Consider the following 17,328-nt stretch of genomic DNA (forward strand, 5'->3'; position numbering starts at 1 on the left):
TAATACTTAAGCAGTTGGCTGTGCTGAGACCTACTATCCTCGGTCACCTGCAGGCCCACTACATTCCTTTCATGATGAAATCCAGTAAAAACTGCTTGGGTTTTTTGCCTGTCGTACCTCATCCTGGCTCTGGCACACGGAGGCAGCACAGCTTTGATGATCTTAAGCAAGTATGAGGTCAATGTATGCTTACTTATCTGGCGCCAGAGGTGGCTGCTGGGAAGGACAGCAGCAGAGATTCAGTTTAGGCAACAGAGTCATTTAGGGAGACTCACATCTGATGTTCTTGCATGAAGTACTGACAGTCTGGAATCCATCAAACTGGAGTCAGAAAACTTTTCCTGAATTTTCGACCAGGGTCTGTTGATAAAACAGTCCCTTCCAAGGAACAGGGTCCAAAAGACATGTAAGATTCTACATTTCAATTTTCCTGTTAAAGTACCTACTGATTATCCTCATTATACAATCAAATACAGCACACGAATTTCATACAGCTACACGTTCCCTATTCTGTGTCCCTGTTATGGACTGAATTGTGTGTTTCCCCCACAAAATTCACATATTCAAGCCCTAATTACCATTGTGATTATATTTGAAGATAGGAGCTTTAAGGAGGTAGTTAAGGTTAAATGAGGTCCTATGGATGGGGCCCTAATCCAACAGGACTGGTGTCCTTATAAAAAGAGGAAGAGATACCAGGAGCACAACTGCACAGACATAAAGGCCATGTGAGGGGACAGTGAAAAGGCAGCCGTCTGCAAGCCAAGGAGAGGCTTCAGGAGACACTAACCTTACTGGCAACTTGACCTTGGACTTCCAGCCTCTAGAACTGTGAGTAAATACATTTCTGTGGGTTAAGCCAGCTATTCTAATGGTATTTAGTTACGGCAGCCCTTGCGGACTAATAGTTCCACTCCCCGCCCCATAGTGTCAAATGAATCACTCATTTGGCTGCAATTGGGTAATGCCTCACTTGTATCCATTTTAGGTCCTTATCAGCTTACAGTACTATTATAATGTTACCTCCTGATGTAGAAATAATGTCCTTGTCACCAAACTCCACAACCAACATCCTTAGGAGGGTGATGGCTGGGGAGGGTACATGTCCCAAAGCAACAGTCTTTGGAGCATGTCACCATCATACGATGACATTTAAGTGCCAGACTGCTATCCAATGAGGAATCAGTGTGTTTCACATGCCAACAGTCCACGCTCTGGCTGTGGAGTTATGACCATTTGCTTGTCATACTGAAGGCACATGACAAAAGCCATGTGGCTCACGAGACTCTACTTGGGTTCCAGTGCGTGTTTTTATCCAATAGGTTATCTTCTTATTTGAAGACCACTTACTCTCTTCTCAGCACCAGTGTATACACAATAAACTTCTTTGCTGTATTAATTTGGAAGTGGAGTCTGCAGAAACCATGGCTTCCCATCTCCAATTAGGTTATCTCATTGTTCTAGGATAAAATGAAGCTCCGTAAAAAAAGCTGGGAGACAATCCCACCAAGAAGTTTGTTTTGAATTAAGACTATTTCTATTTTCTCCTTATTCTGCTAGGTCTTGTCATAGAAAATCTGTCTTGACCATTCTCTTCACAAGTATCCTCTATAACGTACCATTCCTTGCACGCAATGGATTCCTTGCACGTATCATTCCTTGGTCTGGCAATGTGGTACAGCAGTAGGTATGACACCATCTTCAGCAATATGATCCAAATCTTGACTTTATTGAGCAGTTATGAAATCTTTCTGCAATAGAAGTTTAAAAATATGAGCTTATGTGCACCCATGTTGGTAATGACAGGTCTCAGAAATGAGATGTTCCATAAAATCCACTTGGCCAAACTGTGACCTGGATTCACATATTTGACACAGAGTTCCTTCTCTTTCTCAAAGCTTGCTGAGTTTGGCCAATGGCACAAATGGCACAATCAAGTGCCATTTTTTTTTTTTTTTAGTCCTCATAGGAGTGCTTGACAGATACTATTTATTGGTTTGGTTTAAGCAGTATGTCAGGCTGCTAGAAGACATTTGGGTGAATTCCTCTTTGTATCACCTGAGAGATTTTTTTTTCCATTATTATAGTTGCCTCTGAAGAATCCTCAATGTTTCTTGAAACTAGTGTACTGAAGGAATATTAACCAGTGTTGTTCAGCAGATGTTCTTTGCAACTTTATCAATGTGTATGATGCAATCCAAAAATCATATTCATAAGGGCTCCAGGTCATTCACAAGCAAAGTTATGTTGAACACACTCATACGGTTGAGTACTTTCTCCTCCAGCATCTTTTTGGCTGGGTCCATAATGGCTGGCAAACTTCTCTGTGCCAGCCTGCAGCTAAGGCGGCATCTGGATCACATCACCTTCCCGTGCTTTCTCCTTTATTTCAGACTTCTGGCCTCCAGAACAGCGAAAGGACAATTTTTTGTTGTTTGAAGCTACACCAAGTTGGTGGTGATTTGTTACAACAGCCCTAGAACACTAATACATGTAATTTTTACTTTGGTAGAGTGCTAGGTTTTCTTGTATTCCTTTAGGGAATGCGGACCTTTTCTGGCCTGTATTATAGTTACTTGAGATCCTTTTGACCTGTTCCAGGTACGCTTTTCAGTTTTGTTAGAGCAGATTCAGGAAGACTTTACTCTAGGGCTCAATTAACCCCTCCTCCAGCGTGTGATCTGCTGGCTGCCACTACTTGAAGTGCCACATATTGGGAGGTTTTTCCATTCTGGCCGTCAGGAATGTGAATTATTCCCATTCTGTTATGAAGCCTTCTACTTCTGAATGGCTCTTTCCTTATGGAATTTTGCCCACGTATGTTCAGATCAGTACTCAGCCAAAGACTTAGGTTATTGGCAAGATTACTACCAATTAATATAAGGTTAAATAAAAAGTAACATCTTAGTAATTACTATATGCCAGAATTCTTGTTACAGTTTAATGCACATTAACTAAAATGTATAACACTTTTGTGTTCATAAATGTAGTTAAGACCTTACACTTTTGGCATTCTTTAAGAAAGCACAGTAAGGTTTAAGATAGATATATTTAAGTTACATTTAACTGGTGTTCAAGTAATAATAAAACATTTGTTCTTTTCGATCTCATCCATTTTCTCCTCAGGAATGGCCCATTTCCTCTGGCTATGTGGCTGGCCTTGTTATCCCACCACTCCGAATTTAGTGAAGTGGAAAGCAACCTACATATAAGAACAATTCATTGGAGCAAAGGGAGAAGATGTATCTTTGTGCAGATTCCATAATGATTGTGCAGAAATGTATATGGTCTAACCCAGGCATTTCCATTTACAGCACGGTTTGTTCCATAGTGAAAACATGATTGTAGCTGTTTAAACTATGATTACCCTGAGAGATTGTACCTTTTAGTTGAAATAAAGTATTTATAACAGATTGTGGCTTCAGATGTTGTTTGCTACTTCCTGGACCTTTAGGAAACAGTCTTAACTAATTTTATAGAATTCTGAGGACGGTTTTTGTTCTTTTCCTTCTTTCAAGTTTTAATCTGCTTCATTATTCATAAGAGGTCTGGGTATAGTTGAGGCAATTTGTATGCTGTCTGAGAAAAATGGACCATTTCCTTGGCCACTGAAGATATTTTTCACGTAATCAAACAACATTTTATACATCTTGATCCAATCTCCCCCCCCCCCCCCCCCCGGTGTTTCTTGGGAGTTGAAATGGCTCTGACAGCCTCATCCAATACAGTCTTTAATCCCTTTTGGGTTAAAGGTAAACATTGCACAAAGCAGCATGCTCCTACCTCTTTTGCTAGTTTCTGTCCTTATTCCACACATACAGGTTTTTCTACATGTCATTCAGTCTTGCTAAAGTTTTGGGGTCACCTCAGAGATCAATCTAAGTTCCCTGTAATAAAAAGGGTACATTTAGTGCATATTACTTAAGTTTTGGTACCCACTTCTTACACGTTGTGAAATGAGGCATATAAGGAAGACATCACTAACTAGAGAAGACAAAGGTCTCAGAAAATCAGTCTTCCTGTCTGATCACAATTTTCCTGTCCGGCGGTGCCATCGAGTCCTGGGAGGTACCGCTTGCTCCCTAAGATGATGTGGTTGAAGACGGTGGGCACTTACTCTTCTAGGAGGGGCCACTGGCATAGCTCATGAGTGGGCGCATCTTGCCCACTGTCCTGTCACCAACCATTCCCTAGAACGTCAGTGCACACAACTGTGAGTCATGCTGCTGCCAGGCAGCCTCTGGGCATCGTCCCAACCTACGCCCCAGCTGTGTCTGCTGGTTGCCCCCCAGCCAGTAATTATTTAACAATTGTCATAAAATAAGCTTTACGAAAGCCTAATTTCTCCATAATGTCAATAAAATAATATTTGGCCTTTATTATTAAAATAGAAAAAAGAGCAGATAAAAAGAGTCAGAAAACCAAATTTAACAATAAATCCTGAATTGTACAGAAGTACATTATTAAATATTCAAATGGCTTCTTTACGATTGATAACAGTGACATTGAGGTTATATTTTATTTCACGAGAGGAATAAAGAAACATGCTGCTCTATTTCTAGCATCATGTGGTAGAAATATATATAATCTCTTATGATTATTTCCATGAATACTACATATGTAAGACAACCCTAAAGACATTTGTAAGAAAGAAACCAAGGTTCTGTTATTTTTTACTGATCTTATCTAGATAATAAAGAAAACAGAGATAAAGAAAGTAAATAATTGCACAAAGTTTATTGTCTCTGTACCAGACAAACTACCGTGTTTCCCCGAAAATAAGACGTAGCTGGACAATTAGCTCTAATGCATCTTTTGGAGCAAAAATTAACATCAGACCCAGTCTTATTTTACTATAAGAACGGGTCCTATCTAACATAAGACTGGGTCTTGTATTAAAGACGCATTGGAGCTGATGGTCCGGCGAGGTCTTACTTTTGGGGAAACACAGTATGTGTTCCTATCCTGCCATATAATGCTAGTATATGTGAATCTTAAACACTTCATCAAATAAATATTTGAAAATACGAGTATTTTATTCCAAACACTTTTTAGTCAAGTAACTACCAAGGGCAATGGACAGAATACCAAACTAGGAATCAAGACAGTGAGTTTCCAGTCCTGTCTGGGCCTCCAAGGCTAAAATAGATCACAGAACACTCAGACTGAACATCTGAGTAAATTAAGAGGTTTGGACCAGAAGATAATCTGGCATACCTTCCAGCTTTAAAATTCTACCATACCAGCTACTCATATAACTATTCCAAAAGAACAGCATTCATAAATTTTCAAGTATATTCAAAATATTAATCAACTGGATAATACTGTGGCTATATTATTTATTACACTGAATTGGAAAACAGTTGTAGTAATAATTAAAACAACAATGATAAAGCATTACTCCTGAATTTACCCTGTGGAAACACTTTTTTTTTTCTTTCACAAATAGCAATGACTTGACCTTTGCACTTCACAAAGAAGCTACTCGTTTTGTATTGTGATTGGTATCAATGAAACCTTTTCTTACAGAAACCACAATTCACATTCCACGAAAACTGTTACAGTGAATTGTTAGGTTTCATTGAAAAAGGCTATAAAATATATCTTTTTATTGGTTTCTAAAATGTATCTATTTATTGGTTTCTAAAATGTGTCTTTCTAAAAAAATCAAGAGAATGCTGCAGTGTTATAGACTGGATTGCAGATTTTTTTTTTTTTTTAAATTAGCAAAGAGAAATGATTGTGTAGCTTTAATTTTCCTTCTTGGGAGGGGTAGCACAGGGAGAATTATGAATTGCTGGCTTACATTCGAGTTCTCAAAGTGTGGTCTCCAGACCAGCCAGCGGCAACATCACCTGGAAACTTGTTAGAAATGCAAATTCTTGGGCCCAATTCTAGACCAACTGAAATCATATATTGTGGGGATGGGCCCAGCACTCTGAGTTTGAACAAGTCTTCCAGGTGATTCTGACGCAACTCAAGTTTAGTTAATACTTTATTTCAGTGAACTATCATACTTTATAAAACATGCATACTTATTTGCTGCATGTACCAAGTGACACAGTGAGTGGGTAAGATACAGCCAAATCACAACAAATTGTTACCGGTAAAACTTAAAAAACAGTAAACCTGTTCCTCCTTCCCTACTAGTTTTACTTACCTTTCTTAGTTTCCCTCTTGTCTCACTGAAATGCTGATTAGCTCTAGATTTGAGTAATTTAACATCTACTTCATCATTTTTTCAACAAGCTCATGCTCAAACTGCAACTAGCAGTCATAGTAAACATTTCTTAGGTTTCCCTACAACCTCTTAAGCATTAGCAACATTTTTAAAATAGAAAAACAAGAAAAACTGAAAGATTAAGTCCATTTATCCAGCACTAATTATTAGGTATCCATTGTGTCTCAGCCTACTCTAACAGTCTGGGGAGACAGCAGTGAGCATCAGAGACAACCTCTGCCCTCAGGGAGCTTCCATTTTATTGGATGCTTCATTGTTTTTAGTCTCCTGGCCCTTTTCAAAGGAGGGATACCTTTAATATTTGTACAAGTTACTTTTCTGTTTCTCTACTTCTGTTTGCCAATAAAGAGTACCAGGATGCATGGTGATACTGAATATTAAAATCATTTATTTATGAATTACTTTAGAAAAGTATAATTTCTTTAAATTCCCTTAATGAACCATGAGCTATGAGTAAATTTAAAATTACTAGTAAAAAAAAAAACTAGATACAATGTTTTTAAACAAAAATAAAATCAAGTGTGCAAATAGTGTATTATTCACAATTTTAGTTTTAGTAGTTGTACATTTTATACTCCATAGTTGAAAGCAGTGACTTATACAGATTATATATAACAATATATCATGATAAATGAAATACTCTTTACCCTACTGTATTTATTACTTGGTTTTATTTACCAGATACTACTTCGCTGGTCAGGTCGTTTCCACAGCCACAAGTGTGGGAGGTAGTACAATTTTTTAAAAAAACACATAAACATACAAATTTGTAAATATTTAAGTGAAAAAAAATTTGTTAATTTAAGTTTGTTAAGGATATAAACACATGAACACATAAATATTAAAAAACTTAAAAACAAACACATATATAGAGAAATAAGTTATGAAAGGGTCTTCCAGTAGACAGACCTGTATGTGCCACTGCAAAACTACGTTAGAAAAGCCCTTTCTAAATTTGAACAGGCACCTATAGGAATTCAAAAATGACTAAATGAGTTAGAATTTTCGTTATTCTCTTTTAGAGTGAGGTATGGGTCTACTTTTCTGTGCTAAAATATAGATAACAGATATAATAGCTATTACTTAAAAATAATGAGGTCTGTCTTGAGAGTGAAATTAAATCTCTTTTTGATGCTTAATGAATGGCATCTTCAGGAATTCCTGAGCAGTAAGTGCAAAGAGTTATAGTCCTTGATATTTTGAGACAATCCGTACAGAAACTCTTGAGAACTACTTAAGAGCACTACTAAGGACATTTGCTAAATTTATCAACATAATTCATTAAAATCATAGACAATTTCTAAAAAGATGAATATCATTCATATGACTCATATAATAAAAATCTCGAGTGTGTGCTAAATATATGGCGCTGAACACATAGCATGGAAAATACAAAGAAACAGAGTATACAGTTTGTGACCTGAAGATGCTCAGGATATAATTAAGAAAAATATATTGTTTCAAATATTATATACTTAAAAATACTCATTATAAATGTTTAGCATAAATTAATATCTTATAAAGATCTGTTTTATGAAATATTTTATTTAAAAACATCTCATTTAAATGTTTTAGTTTTATTCAAACAAGGTTTTAAAATTCACTGGTTCTAAAACAAGTACATAAATCTCAGTATGGGTTTTTCTCAGCATCAATGTACATCTATGGTTATTATTTAATAATCTACTATGCTATAGATATGTCTGTGGATCTGTCTAGATATATATAGAAATATATGTATCTACCATATAATTAATGCTTACTGTGTGCCAGGGATGTGCTAAGCATTTATGCATATGTTACACTATACAGCATATATATGTGCTTTATTATGTATAATATATACTTATACATTACATAAAATACGTATTTTAAACCATATATAGTAAATACATATTTGTGCACACACACAAATTTATAGCTACCGTACTTAGTATTTAACATGCCTTGTTTCTTTAATTATAAATTAAAAGAATTATTATTTGTCTAAATCATACAGTTTGGCAGATTCTATATGGTTAGCAGGTCTGCTTTTCTCCTAAGCCTATGCTTTTAATCTCTAAACTTACATACATATTTAAGTTTGAAGTTACAGGCCTTTGCAGACTTAAGTAAATACAAGGCTGCCTGGTTCACTGCCTGTGACTTTCTTTAGGATTATGGCAAAAGAAGGGTCTTACAGACTTAATATTTCCATTGAAGGCACCTGAAGAAAACCATTAAAGCATTTTTCTTCATATTAGCTTTTCAGGCACGATTTGTTGAGCCCACCAAACTGGGAAATTGAAATGGGCTAAGATGACAGCTTATACATGTATATTAACATGTGTATACATTTGATCATTGCCGTTTATATTTAAGGGTGGAGGAAATTACTGAAATGACTACAGGTAGAAATAATCTGGAAAGACTTTGTGAAGGGATCTTGAGTAATAAATAGAAAGAAGAAAGCTTTTTAGGTTGCTGATGGCCAGGCATCAATATTTAACTGCTATTCTATTTAAACACTGAGGCTTGTCTATTTCTGATTTTAACATCAACGATGAGGCAGAAAGAGAGTTAACAAAAAGTGAGTCCAAGGGGGATTAGCAGAAGGTGATTTGATCAGAACTTTGCACTGCCCCATTCCCTGTTGGGGATAGCCCAGGCTCAGCCCTTAGGGATAAACTTTTTTGTGGAAACACCCCTAGAAAAGGGAGATAAGACCCCAAGTGGAATTAGACTGCTGGAGCCTGCCCATAGTCTGAACTCCAGCCTCATTATAATACAATTAGAATAAAATGAACATTATAGCTTGCCCCACCCCCACGGGTTTTTCTGGGTAAGAATATGCACAGAAAGAAATGAGTTATATAACCTGCACATGTCCATCAAATGACCTCAGTCTATTGTGAAATGTATATCACATCTTTTGCTGTAAGAAAATTACCCACTCTCTCCTATATAAGAAAGCTAACCTAAGGCGTGGGGCAGCCGTCTTCTCTAGACACTGCCACTAGCTTCCTCGTTGCCTGACTTTAATAAAGCCTTTCCTTGCGTTCTCACTTTTCTGAGTCTTGTGAATGCTTTCACATTCTGTGAATGACCAGGGGCATCCAAACACAACACAGTCAATCCAAATATTCACGGAGAAGCTCATGTCCACGCGTGTGAGCATGTGGGCTAGCAGGGAAGAAGAGAAGAATTAGTAGGATAATGAAGAAAGAAGCTTAACGGAAAATGTCCCTGGTTTGGCATATAATTCTAATTGTCATACATATGAAGATGCAGACAGTTCACTAGGAGGTCTAAAACTTAACAAACAGCATTTCAAATGGCAAAACAGACATCAGCAAATAGAATTTTTAAGAAGTAAATGGAAAATCCTGAGCTTAAAGACAGATTAGTAGAGGGGAAACACTTCTAGAATGGGAAATTAGTGAAAATTGGCTCATTCATAAAAGCAAGAACATTGGAAAAAATTGTCATAATCAACTTTCTAGGAACTCTGACAATTAGCCAAAGGATTGCAACAATCCAAGGAGGAATGTAAGAAAAACAGTGAATCTTGGTAAACACAGCAAGCTCTGTGGAGTTTTAACCTGTCCTATTCCCGTTACTTTCTTGCCAGCTCCATGGCAGCCTTAGAAATCAACAGACTCACAACTACAGTAACTCTGAAAACTAGCAGGCCAGCCGTCACAGGAGAGGGCGGAACAGGTCAGAGTGCCTCCAAATCCCCATCTCCAGAGAAGTGCCACTATATGGCCCTATGTAGCAGCCCCTGAAAAGCTCCATTCTCAGGGCTTGTCTTTATGTGATGTGACTCAGAGCCAGCTGTGTGAACAGCCATATCCCTAGGGCATTTAAAAAAAATAATCAGTTGCAACTTAGGTGGTGATACAAGTTAGGACAATAAGGGGATGATCAAAACATTAAAAGGAAAAACTGGGAAGTGATATGTCTACAGGGTACTCTGAAAAGCTCCAACACTGTCCTGGAAATCTAAAGGGCCACACATGTGCAGGACGTGTGTGCCCAGGGAGACCAGAGAAGGCTGTCGTCTTTCCCTCTGACTGACTTTTACAGTCTGTGCAAACAAAAAGTGAAGTCTATGCAATGTAGTTTTGAACTGCCTATTGAAGCACTGGAAGTATGTCCCGACATACATACAGAGCCCCTTGGAAAACGCTGCAGGATTTGGATTCGGGCATTTAAAGAAACCTGTCTAATCATTAGCTGACCACTACGTTAACCAAGTGGACACTTCATTTGTTACACATCACAAAAAATACAGACTTTATAGAATTAGTCCAGGAAAGTCACTAACTAAATACACACATTAACAGTAACAATAACAAAAATGACAAACCATGGAAGGGTGGGGGTAGAGAATCTGATTTCTAGGTTTGCCACATTATATTATCTCAAATGTGAAGTTACCAACAAAAAATTACAAGATATATAAGTAAACAGCAAAGTATAATACTACACAGGAATCAAAGTCAATAAAAATTGCCCCTGGGAAATCTGGGCTTACAAGACAAATATGTTAAATTAGTGTGAAAGTACACACACACACACACACACACACATTGGGGGTGCCAAAAAATGTATACAAGTGGACACTTTGGTCAATGTTGCTCAAGCAGTAGTTTGCTGTAATCAGAAGTGTCTGGACGCTGATGGTAACCAATTTGAGCAACTCTTGTAATTGCAGAAGTCAAACGTGACATTCATTCATTTTTTGTTATCGGTATATATTGAGTATTACAATTTTAATACAGTTTTCCTTTCTTATAATGTGTATATATATATTTTTTCTCTCTCTCTCTCTATATATATATATGTATGTATATATGTAGAAATATCTCTATATAGATATATATACACAAATATGTATCTATATATATATCTCTATAGAGATAGCTCTACCTATGTGTATATAATATACAAAGACCTAAAGGAAACCACATCTAAAGAATTAAGAGAAAGTATGAAAATGATATCTCAGGAAATAGAAAATATCAGTAAAAAGATAAAAATCATTAAAAAAATAGAAATTCTGGAGCTGAAAAGTATAATATTAACTAAAGGGGCTCAACAGTAGATTTGAATTGGCAGATTAAAGAATAAGTGAAGTTTTAAGATAAGTTAATTGAGATTATCTAGTCTGAGGAACAGAAAGAAAAAAATGAAGAAAAAATGATGATCGTTTCCTGATAAAAACACTCAACAGAGTAAGAACACAACGGAACTTCCTCAACCTGATAAAGGCTATACAATGGATGGTGGATTTTGTTAAATGCCTTTCCTGTATCTATTGAGATTACTGTGTGGGTTTTGCCCTTATTACTATTAATAAGATCTATTACATTGATTTGCATATGTTACACCAGTTTGTCATTCCTGGGACAAATCCTATTTGGTCATGGTGTATAATACTTTTTATATTTGTAGATTCTGTTAACTAGTGTTTTGTTGATGTTTTTATATCAATCTTCATAAGAGACTCTGGTCTGTAGTGTTCTTGTCTAGTATTGGGATCATGGTAATACTGACTCCATAAAATAAGTTGGAAAATGTTCATATCACTTTGAATTTTTGGCAGATTTTATAAAAGACTGATGTTATTTCTTTTTTAAAGATCTGGTACAATTCACAAATGATGCATTCTGTGCCTGGATTTTTCTTTGTGGGAAGTTTTTTGATTGCTAATTCAATCTATTTACTCTTACAGGTCTATTTAGATTTTCTTTTTTCTTCTTCAGTCAGTCTTAAGTTGTGTCTTTCTAGGAATATGTCCCTTTCATCTAGGTTACTTAATTTGTTAACATACAGTTAATAACAACACTCCCTTGATGTCCTTTTTATTTCTCTAAGGCCAGTAGTGGTATCTCCTTTATCATTTCTGATTTTACTAATTTGAGTGTTGTCTACTTCCCCTCCTTGGATCAGCCTAAAGTTTTGTTAATTTTCTTGATCTTTCAAAAAACCAATTTTTGATGTCATTAATTTTCTCTATTCTTTTTCTATTTGTAATTTATTTCCATCCTAATAGATCTGTTAACTTCAGCTTTGTTTCTAAAATCAAAAACTTATTTCTACATTTGACATAATAAACTCTATGAATCAATATATACATATATGTCTATATATATAACATATATTTTAAAATTATATCTGGTTTATATAATTATATAGTAAAATATAATAATTTTCCCAGTTAGAAAATTGCAAAGGATTTGAAAAGATTCTTCAAAGAAGATATACAAACAGCATTTCAAAAGATGATCACATCTTTAGTAATTAAGGAAATGAAAATCAAAAATTACAAGACACCACTTTCTACCCACTGTGATGGCTATAATAACAAGTGACAAGTGACAAGACAGTAACAAGTGAGGATGAGGTGGTGGAGAAATTGAAACCCTCATACATGGCTGGTGCAATTGTAAAATGGTTGAGAGCCACTTGGCAGAAAATTTTGGCAGTTCCTCAAAATGTAAAACATAGAGGTAACATATGACGCAGCAATTCCGCTACTAAATATATATGCAAGGGAACTGAAAACTGTTTACACAAAATCTGGTATATGAATGTTCATATAACATTATTCATAATAGCTAAATATGGAAGCAACTCAAATGCTCATCAATGGATTAATGTATAAATAAGATGTGGTAAATCCATATAATAGAATATTATTCAGCCATAAAAAGGAATGAAATTTTGATGCTTACCATAACATGGAAGAGCCTTGAAAATACTATGGTAAGTGAAAGAAGCCAAACGCAAAAGGTCAGATGTGATATGACTGCATTTATATATTGGGAATAGGCAAATCCATTGACAGAAAGCAGCTCAGTATTTGCCAGGGGCTAGGGAGAGAGGGCAATGGGGGTGGGGGCGACTACTAATGAGTATGGGATTCCTTTCTTTGGTAATATTACACTATGTTTTAAAATTAGAGAGTGGTGATGGTTGCAAACCTTTGTGAATATATTGAAACCTAATGAATTGTAGACTTTAAATTGTAGACATTTTATGCTATGTGTGTTATATCTAAAAATAGCTATTAAAAATAACATCATAGAAATTATGGTTACGGGGAATAAAGCAACAGATACAAGCAAAAATACAGAGGAGACCATAGCTCTCCATGTCAGAGCGGAGAGCCTTGATTCTGGCTATGGAAATGGAAATATAGTGAAAGGAGAAAGCAATACATAAGGGAAATAGACTTAATATATTACCAAGGTTTTCTTGGTAAGAACTAAGCAGCTGGTAGTATCAGTGATAGAAAATTAAAGTGGGAAGGCCTGATCAAGGTCCTGGGGACCACAGCAAACTTATTGAGCTGTATTCATGTTTAAGTTTGTTAGGTTACCAAGTGGCTAACAGCCTAAGTACTTACGAAGATTTTTGTAGTAGAATGGAGAAAGGAAAGAATAATTAAGATTAGAAATATCAACTGAGGAGTCCTTCATACGTAGGTGTCAACTGAAACTTCAGGGTGCACAGTGAGCTTTACAAGTAGGTCTCCAGGAAGAAGGGAGAAAGCCAATCACCTCATTCTTGGGTGATACTCAAAATTACATTCTCATTCCTTCACTCCTGTTCTTCAAACAGCTGTCTGTGGCATGTGGGTAGCATAGTTTGAAGCAGAGCAGGTGTTTGTAATTTCCTTTCTCAAGGTCACAGGTGACTCTGCCAGTGCACTAGAAAAACCACAGCTTCTGGGTCTCTTTCTTCCCACCAAACCCCAAGACCCCCTTCTCACATCCAGATTACTCTCTGCTACTTACGTGTCTTTAACTCACCCCACAGCTATAAGAACTGAAGTGCCATTACTCCTGAGAAATCTACTAAGACTCTATCCACTAACCTCCAATCATATCTGAGAAAAACTTCTTGGTGGGTGGTAGGATATTTTCCAAGAAAAAAAACTGAAATTGGCTTTCTTACATAATTTACATGATAGATTTATTAAGAAGGAGGAATCTGCATTCGTCTATGTACCCTCCTCAAATCAAGGCCTTCATGACCCTTTTAATCTGTCATTCTGGTCAGCCTTTCCATTACCACCCCATGCCTAATTCCACTGTAAGTTATAGTGGATACAAAAATCAGATGAGAAAATACACAGTACATAGCAGAGTTTTTAAAACTATAAATTGCTTTTATAAGTGTTAATTACTGTTAATATTATCTGAGCTGCTCCCGATTTCCACAGAATCTGTCTTGTGCCACTGTCATTACAGTTTAGTGCTTTATTCACATAAACTGATTCTGCTTTTAGGGAGTTAATATTGTTGGCGCATCTACAACAGTGCAGTAACACATTCAATTTAGATGTTTCTAGGAGACCCTTACAGACCTTTTGTGTTTCAGTTTCCCTACAGAGAAATGATGATAATCATAACACTTTTATCTCATAGAATTATTATGAAATTCAAGTGAGATAACCTACATAAAACACTTTGTACAGTGCCTGGTACACAACAAGGGCCCAATAAGTGTCAGGTATAATTATTCAGTTCTTAAAGTTCTTCGAGTTATTATAGAGAAATGATGTTTTATAGTAAAATATTTCTGTAGAACACCCACAATTATAAATATGACCATATTTTCCAAACCAAATCTAGATCTACTAACTTCAACTCCATTTCTGAAAGCAAAACTTTATTTCTAGGTTTGGCAAAGGAAGCTCTGGAAAAGTGCCCTCAGAGAAGTCTGCTCATGTTGCTTTATAAGATATGATCAGGCAGAGATATAGTGACAAGAAAACTGTGAAGTTTCATTAAAAACAGACAAGAAGTTTCATTTCCTACAGGAATTTATCTCAACCTTTACGCATCAAACTAATCTGTGACCCAATTATGTGGTTGTACCAAAAGGTGTTTGTGTTACCCACTGCTATACTGCCGTCTCTGCCAAAGACTAATCTCAGGGGATACTGAGATGATGGCAGGATAAAGAGCATGACAGAAAGAAGAAACTGGGTGAACTCATATATATTTACCAGGGCAAAAGAAAAAAATCTATGGGACATCAGTGTGGCAGATGGTAGATGTTCATCCAGGCAGGAAGAACAGAGCACTAGTTTCATCACTTTGATAAAGTCTCTCCCGAAATGGAAAATAATATTTCATAAGATAATGAGTGTTAAATTTTTTCTTTTCTAAATAACTGGTTTCTTCGTTTTATGGCATGATCAATTCAAGTGCCAGTTTCTGCTGTAGAACTTAATGCTTCCTTAAAGGGATTAAGTTTTATACTGAGTGGCAGGAAAATTTCAAGTAATCACCAAATCTTGTTTTAAAAAATACAAGTAAGTATTTTCATTAACAATGGCAGTGATGGGCATTTGTGAGTTGATTTGGTGGACATAACTACCATGTGTATAATATATGGAAGTGAATTATAACTGAATCCTGAGAAAAGGAAGACAGAGAAATGATTTGAGCGAACATTCAGGGATGACTACCAGAGATTTGCTTAGATTTTCTGCTTCAGTATGTTCTCCTGGAACAGTAAGGGCAGTTTAAAAACATTCATGGAACTTTAGACCCAAAAATGGATTTAAAAGATCAACTTTTTCAACCTTCCTCATTTTACTAACTAGAAAAGTTTTAAGTCCTTGGTAAAGGACCCTGCAACAACTGCCCTGCTCATCTCCTCTGTCAAATGATAAAATCCAGTCTGCATCTTTCTCCTGCTCTATTTAAGTTGCTGATCTTTCCTTCTATCTGAGAAATGTTTATTTTGAATTTAATAGTGTTGTATAAATACCAAACTCAATTTTTCACTTTTGAAGAACATGGAAAAAGGAAACATTTACTTTACATTCTATACAATAGATTTATATCAAGGCGGCCCTTTTTGGAAAATGCTACCTTCTTTTGTGAAATTAGTCAGCAATATACACACAAGGCTGAGCTATATAAATTGCTGTTCTATTTTCCATCCTGCTCTCGTGACAGGTTGCCTGAATTGCTTCTAGTTCATCATGCCTCCTAATGTAACCACCTAGCTTCCTTTACAGGGACGTGTTCCCATGTTCCCACACATTTCTGGCTACCTATGATAGATATCACAGAAACTCCCTCCATTTCCATACTCCTCTGGCTTCCAAGATGCTACACTATTCCTGATCTCCTGTCTCTCTTCTCTCTTCTTTCAAATCCAGCCTGGCTCTTTGCTCTTACTTGTTTCTATAGTTTCAGCGTATATTCATTTATTCATTTAAGTAGTATCTACTGACAGTCTACAAGCAGTAGTGAATAAGACAGACACGGTCCCTGCTTTCATGGAACTTACATCCTATTGAGGAAAACAGGTGATAAACAACAAAACAACTGAAGAAAAAATTGCAAATTGGGAGAAGTATTAAGAAGGAAAAAAACAAGGTGTAATGATAACGACTAAGTAAGGGGTGGTGAAAGAAGATCCTTTGAAAAGTTGACATTTACTGGGATCTAAAGAAAAAGAATTAGGAAAGATCACCAAGAGCAAAGATGTGTCATTAGAGACCAAGGCTAAGATCATCCACACGCTTGTACAATTACTGTGTACGAACGGGAAAGCTGGACAGTGAAGAAGGCTGACAGGAAAAAAAAAACTGATTCAATTGAAATATGGTGTTGGAGGAGAGCTCTATAGATACCCTGGACCCTCATAAAGATGAACAAGTGGGTCCTAGATCAAATTAAGCCTGAAACATCGCTGGAGTGAAAAATGACAGAACGGAAGCTGTTCTACTTCGGGCCCATCATGAGAAGGCAGGGAGCTTTGGCAAAGGTAATATTGCTGGGAAAAGAGAAGGCAGCAGAAAAAGAGGAAGCCCACACATAAGATGGACTGACTCCATAAATGCAGCCATAGGCAGGAGTCTATGGAGCTGAGCGGGGCTGAGAGGACAGGATACTGTGGTCACCAGTGTTGGAGCCAACTCAGTAGCATGTAACACCCACAAAGAAAAAGCCCGTTACGCAAAAGGGTGCAAATATTACTGGCAGTGAAGCCAAATGTTCAAAAGCCTATGGGTGAGTAAGTGAAAGCTTGGTCGTATTAAAAAAAACTCAGTGGAGAGCGTCCTAAGGTGA

At 36.5% G+C, this 17,328-nt stretch overlaps 1 protein-coding gene across 13 annotated transcripts in view; it reads right to left on the reverse strand.

Moving 5' to 3' along the window:
• AHI1 (Abelson helper integration site 1) overlaps positions 1-17,328 on the reverse strand; it is a 170,077-nt gene that overhangs the window by 40,800 nt on the left and 111,949 nt on the right. Inside the window, exons 22-23 of one of the 13 annotated variants that reach the window (XR_012496755.1) lie at positions 3,784-3,887; positions 1,635-1,751 (exon numbers count right to left, since the gene is read on the reverse strand). The exons of 11 other annotated variants lie outside the window; for them this stretch is intronic. The gene's annotated coding sequence lies outside the window, so the exon portion shown is untranslated. Of the gene's footprint in view, positions 1-1,634; positions 1,752-3,783; positions 3,888-17,328 lie in introns of those variants that run through there. One more of the 13 variants, XR_012496754.1, reaches the window with a different exon arrangement.

The sequence above is a fragment of the Rhinolophus sinicus genome, linkage group LG05 (assembly GCF_036562045.2).
Source record: "Rhinolophus sinicus isolate RSC01 linkage group LG05, ASM3656204v1, whole genome shotgun sequence".
Lineage (NCBI taxonomy): Eukaryota > Metazoa > Chordata > Mammalia > Chiroptera > Rhinolophidae > Rhinolophus > Rhinolophus sinicus.